At 38.2% G+C, this 6,000-nt stretch overlaps 1 long non-coding RNA gene across 2 annotated transcripts in view; it reads left to right on the top strand.

The window, feature by feature from the left end:
- Positions 1–201: 201 nt before the first annotated feature.
- The window catches only part of LOC103016309 (uncharacterized), a 113,944-nt gene continuing 108,145 nt past the window's right edge, over positions 202–6,000 (top strand). The window contains exon 1 of one of the 2 annotated variants that reach the window (XR_009008229.1): positions 202–349. This is a non-coding gene — a long non-coding RNA (uncharacterized LOC103016309). Of the gene's footprint in view, positions 385–6,000 lie in introns of both variants that reach the window. The other variant, XR_009008230.1, reaches the window with a different exon arrangement.

Here is a 6,000-nt window from a genome sequence, read left to right as displayed (position 1 = left end):
GAGGGGAGGTGTGGATAATGCCCTGTGCTGGCACGCAGGCTTCTTGGTGGCTGCAGTAGCAGCCTTAACATTTCATGTCCATCTCTGGTGTCGGAGCTGATAGCCATGTCTCGCGTCCATCTCTGGAGCTTGTTTAGGTGGTGCTCTGAATCCCCTCTCCTCACGCACCCTGAAACAATGGTCTCTTCCCTCTTAGGCAGTTCCAGACTTTTTCCCGGACTCCCTCCCGGCTAGCTGTGGTGCACTAGACCCCTTCAGGCTGTGTTCATGCAGCCAACCCCAGTTGTCTCCCTGGGATCTGACCTCCGAAGCCTGAGCCTCAGCTCCCAGCCCCCACCCACCATGGCAGGTGAGCAGACAAGCATCTCGGGCTGGTGAGTGCTGGTCAGTACCAATTCTCTGTGTGGGAATCTCTCCTCTTTGCTCTCTGTACCCCTGTTGCTGTGCTCTCCTCTGTGTCTCCGAAGCTTCTCCCCCAACCCCCAGTCTCCGCCAGTAAAGGGTCTTCCTAGTGTGTGGAAACTTTTCCTCCTTCACAGCTCCCTCCCAGAGGTGAAGGTCCCGTCCCTATTCTTTTGTCTCTGTTTTGTCTTTTTTCTTTTGCCCTACCCAGGTACGTGGGAAGTTTCTTGCCTTTTGGGATGTCTGAGGTCTTCTGCCAGCGTTCAGTAGGTGTTCTGTAGGAGTTGTTCCACATGTAGATGTATTTCTGATGCATTTGTGGGGAGGAAGGTGATCTCCACGTCTTACTCCTCTGTCATCTTCAGGAACATTAATTATTGTTGGCGATGCAGAAGAAAGGAGCGCACTGAATCAATACTTCGTCTCTTCAGCCCTTTTGTAATAAGATGCTCTGTCCACACAGTGTTTTAAAGGACCCTGAGACAAAGTATAATAAAAAAGAGTAGGGATAAAATGAAGATTTTAAGGGTAGCCAATGGGTAGGAAAGAGTAAGAGCTCCTTTATAAGTTTATGTTAGTATCACTGGGAGGAATGCTAATGGGTAGTAAGATGAATGTTTCACAAAAGTCATCTCTTACAGTATCATGTGATTTGGTGAAAGTGAAGTCAATTTACAGAACGGTAGTAGATTTACTTTGGCTTTGATTTATCTCAATTTCTCTATGCTGCCTATGGTATTTACTTTATGTGCTTTTAAATAAATGTAGCTAGAAAATGACTTCTCATAAGACATAAAATTCTATGAGCTATCTCTAGTCTTCTTCACAAATGCTTATCTGAAACCAGTGTATTGGTTACCAGGACTGCCATAATAAGGTACAACAGACTGGGTAGCTTAAATAACAGAAATACATTTTCTCACAGGACTGGAGGCTAGGAGTCTGAAATCAAGGTTGGTTCCTTGTGAGAGCTGTGAGAAAAAGATCTGTTCCAGGCCTCTCTTTCTTGGCTGATAGATGGCTGTCTTCACATGGTCTTCCCTCTGTATGTGTCTATGTCCAAATTTCCTCTTCTTATAAAGATATCAGTCATACTAGATTAGGGCCCACCATAATGGCTTCATTTTAATGTAATTCCCTCTGTAAAGTCACTATGTTTAAATACAGTCACATTCTGAGGTGCTGGGGGCTAGGACTTTACATAAATATTTTTGGGGAGACACAGCTTATAATAACCAGTATACATGAAATACCCCACCAGAAAGACAGTTTATGATTATTATATATAAACTTAAGCCCAGAAATTTTAAGCACTGAAGTCTAATTTTCCCCTGTTATACTCATGTGTTAAAAATGGTCACTAGTCTTGAGTGAGATGTGTGCCAATATATGGTTAAAAAGTAAAAGTACTCACTTGAAGGGGAGTGTTCTCACGCAAGTGCAAGGATGAGTTATGGGACAGTGTTTATAGGATCACTGACAGATTTAAAACTAGTCTTTCCAACCATATCAGTTTACACAGTAATTTTAGGGAAAAAGTAGATCAATTCAAAACATACAGTTAGAGGAGGTTCACTTGTGAGTCACCAGCGTTTAACCAGAGAACCTAGCTTTTCTAATAGTCAATTCAAAATAAGATTCCAGGTTGCATTTTGGCACAAATCTTTTATTTATAGTGGAGAATGATTTAGAAGTATAAAACAAACTATGAATTATGGATCAACATATAAGCCATTAATCAAGGGATGAGTGCACAGTCATTATAAGAAAATAGGCCAGCAGATTCCTCTTGTAAGAAGTTCAAACAAAAAACATTTTTGTTTTTGTGGATATAGGGTTGCAAGTCAGGATAACCTGAACATTTTATTTTTAAAAGAGAGGTGGCAGAGAGAAAGACTTATGAGAGATTAAAAGTCTTGAGTGACGTTTCAAGCAAAACTAATTTTAATATGCTTATTGTACCACTGATACTATAAAATTTAAATTCCTGTTCTGATTTTGATGCCACTTGGTTTTATTCTTCCTCTTATTCTTTTTGTATTTAAGATACTCAAGAATTTCAAATAATAGAATATTAGACATTGCTTAGGCTTTTCTATTTTGCCATTTCCAGGAACAGCCTACAATTTTAATTTAAGACCTTTAGAAATACTATTTTGTCCAGGCATTGATAGGCAGCTAGGGTGACATGAATCAACAGATTCTCTGGATCACGAGGAATGGCTTTTGTCTGCCTCCATATGGCAATGATCAAATGCTTTGTAGTGCAGAGAGAAATATTGTAATTAGAGGTGGCACTTCCTAGAACTTAGGTCAATGATTGGCTGATTGAGAGCCCAGCAGTTAATAGTTATAGAATGTGAAATGGAGGCAGTGAGAGATCTGTTAATTATTTGACACCCTTAAGGATCTTGAGTATAAAATCAACATAAATTACATATTCTTAGCATGGCATACAAGGGCCTTCATTATTTGGTTCCTGTTTGTTTCTCCAGCCTCATTTTGTGTTGTTCTCCCTTCTTCCTCTAATTTAGCCCTGCTTGCCTTTCTTCAATTCCTCAGTGCTAAACTACTCCCTACCTCATGGCCTTTGCACAAGTTGTGCCTCTGCCTGACAGGTTCTTTTTCCAGATCTGAACATAAATGTAACCTTCCTCAGCCAGGCTATTCTGGACTCAATTAAAATTAGCCACTAAGTCACTCTCCATGTTATCTCCTTGCTGTACTTCTCTCCCTGGCTCTTATGTCCATGTCATATTTTTCTTGTCTATGTATTTTTTTTAATAGCCAATTGTCTGTGGCCATCTGACTGGAGTCTAACTTCTATGAGAGCAGGAGTTTATCTATCTTGTTATCACTGTACCTCCAATGCTTTGAAAAGTGCTTGGCACATAGTAGTTTCTTATTTAATATTTGTGAAATAAATGAGAAAGGAAGACAATTATTTACTCCCTGCCACACTGGGTAGGTACCATCCTGAAGGATGTTTTGAGTTCTACATCATTTTTGAGGTAAATATTTACTGTAATGAGCAGAGTTTTAGAGCTCAGTCCACTCCTGTTCGCCTGCTGACTCTTTAGTGCTGATGCTGGAGTGCCCATGGTCTCCAGCACTATGACTCCACATTTCCTTTTAATTGTCCTGCATTCTAATCTCAATGTTTGAGGGAGAGAGAGGAAGAGGGAGTGAGAGAGAGGAAGAGAGAGGGAGAAGAAGAGGAGAGGGAAGGAGATAAAGAGGAAGAAGAGGAAGGAGGAGAGGAAAAGATGAAGGAGGAAGAGGAGGGAGAGAGGAAAAGAGGGGAGAGGGAGCCATGACTCTAGTAAAATCCTGCAGAGTATATTTTTTAGCCCTTCCTCCTTCCCAGCATCTTCCTGCTCCATTCTGGGTCATGACCTACAGGTTTTTCTAAAAGTCACCTGAATGCAATCACTCTGGGTGGGAATTTAAGGTGGCCAATAGGAGAACCAGTTTTGAATGAGAAAAGGGAGAAGACTCTTTTATCACCCTTACATCTCCCCATACTAGGGCATGCCTACTCCACATTTAAGATCTGTCCCTGTAGACAAAGAGGCCTTCCAAAACTGTGTATTCCAGAGAAACACTCAAAGGTTAGGAAGGAGTTAGCAAAGGCTGGTTACTTTGTGCTCTAAAATGGAATTCTGTATAGGATGGAAATACTTCACTGAAAAAGCAATGCTTACAAGATTGAAAAATATCACTCACTGTCCAAAAGTGTTTTCAAAACTCAAAAAGAGAATCACTTTTATGCTGTCTTTAGAGGCTTCTGTATTAGCTAACTCGCTAGGTAAGGCTGTGCCATGTGCCCTGCGGAGACACTTATGCTACTTCCGATAACAACTTCTTGGATGAGATTTAAGTCAGATGTCACCTATTAAATTCCATATTCCAGTGTCTCATGTTTCAGTGAAATGTTACTCTAATCTAATTTATATGAGGGCATTTTCTTCCAAAAAATTTGTCATTTAGTTTAACAAATTGCCTATCATGTTTTTCTTAATAGCCTCAGAATCCAAGAAAATAGTGAAAACTCAAGTTGAAATCATGGCTTTGTCTTAAGCCATGATCATATTTTTCACTCTAAAAACTTCTGGAAAACTTTTCATTTCAAGGTTTTGTTAAATTGCAAAATGTTTGATGGGCAGGTTTCAATATGTTTCCTGTGTGTGAAAACCAGAAAAGTGAATTATAAGCAACAATCTTGACCAAAAATAAGCTCCTTCACTAATAGTTGAAACAAAAGTAAAAGCACTATAATAGAAATTGTAAAAAATAAGATTGTGAGAATCTGAATATAGTTTAAAGGATATATATGTTCATAGTTCACAGATAAGAATTGACATCTTAAGTAGTTTTGATTTTATAAACTGTTCATGATTCATCTTTTCTGAGTCAGTTATGTGACTTGTTTAAAAAATTGTGGACATAGCATCATGATTTTGGATTCAATTCCCGGAGAGAGAAAGATATATATATATATCTATCTTTATATATATATATATATCTTTATATATATATATATATATATATATATATAGAGAGAGAGAGAGAGAGAGAGAGAGAGAGAGAGAGAGAGAAAGAGAGATATTGCAAATTTTACTTTCATCCATACACATTGTGTCAAAAGGGCCTCATAATGTGTGTGTAAAATAAGCATTAATTTGCTGGCTTTTCATGAAAATGTTTCACTGTGAAGAAAACACTGCATTGTATTGTCAATACTTGTCCACAGGAGGAAAGTCAGGGATATCTTCCTTTCTGAAGAAAGTGCAATTTTATAATGATGCTTTACAATGGAAGTGCAAATACTAGTAAGAAAGCTTAGCTAGCATCGGAGCACTACAACATGGATTTGAGGACATTGCCTACATTACTAACTCCATTTCTTTTAGTCAAAAATAGTACTAGCCTTGAAACTAATAGTTTCTAGTTTATTGGATATACAAATTGACAAATGCAACTGATACCTACCTTAAAGTGAATTTTTAATAATCAGAGAATGAACACATGTTATTAAACTGGCCTAGTTTTCACTTGAAAGCTTCTCATGATTCTTAAAGACTGTACGTTTATACTTCTAGACCCACCCTTTCACTTGAGTGTTCCATGTGTTTGATTGAATACTAGACATTTACATTTCAGTATTCTGTCTTTTTTCAAACTCAACTTGACCACAACTGATTTATCAAATCTTTGAAACCCATGGTGCAACTCAAGTTTTAGGTTTTGTCAATGATATCGACATATTTTGGCTATTTGGGATTGGAAATATGGGGCAGAGTAGCTCAAAATATTTGTTTGTGAAAGCACTTATGTGAATTCTTAAATTCTGTCCAAATGCAGACTATTAATATTTTTGTCTCATCCCCCTTTTGCATTTTCTATATAAAATCATGCTAGTCTAACTTTCATTGTTTCAGTATCTTTCTCTATCAAATCTTCTGTTTGAACTATTGTTGCCATTCAAATCTTCATTATCTCATGGGCCTGTATTCAGTAACAGCTCTGTTCATGTATTTATTCTCTTATTCAGAGCTATGTATTGCCCAACTATTCTGCCAGGTAATATGGCAGGTG

This window comes from Balaenoptera acutorostrata, chromosome 4 (assembly GCF_949987535.1).
Source record: "Balaenoptera acutorostrata chromosome 4, mBalAcu1.1, whole genome shotgun sequence".
NCBI classification, from domain to species: domain Eukaryota; kingdom Metazoa; phylum Chordata; class Mammalia; order Artiodactyla; family Balaenopteridae; genus Balaenoptera; species Balaenoptera acutorostrata.
Note: the sequence above shows the minus strand (reverse complement) of the source record. Positions and strands in the feature narration are given on the sequence as shown.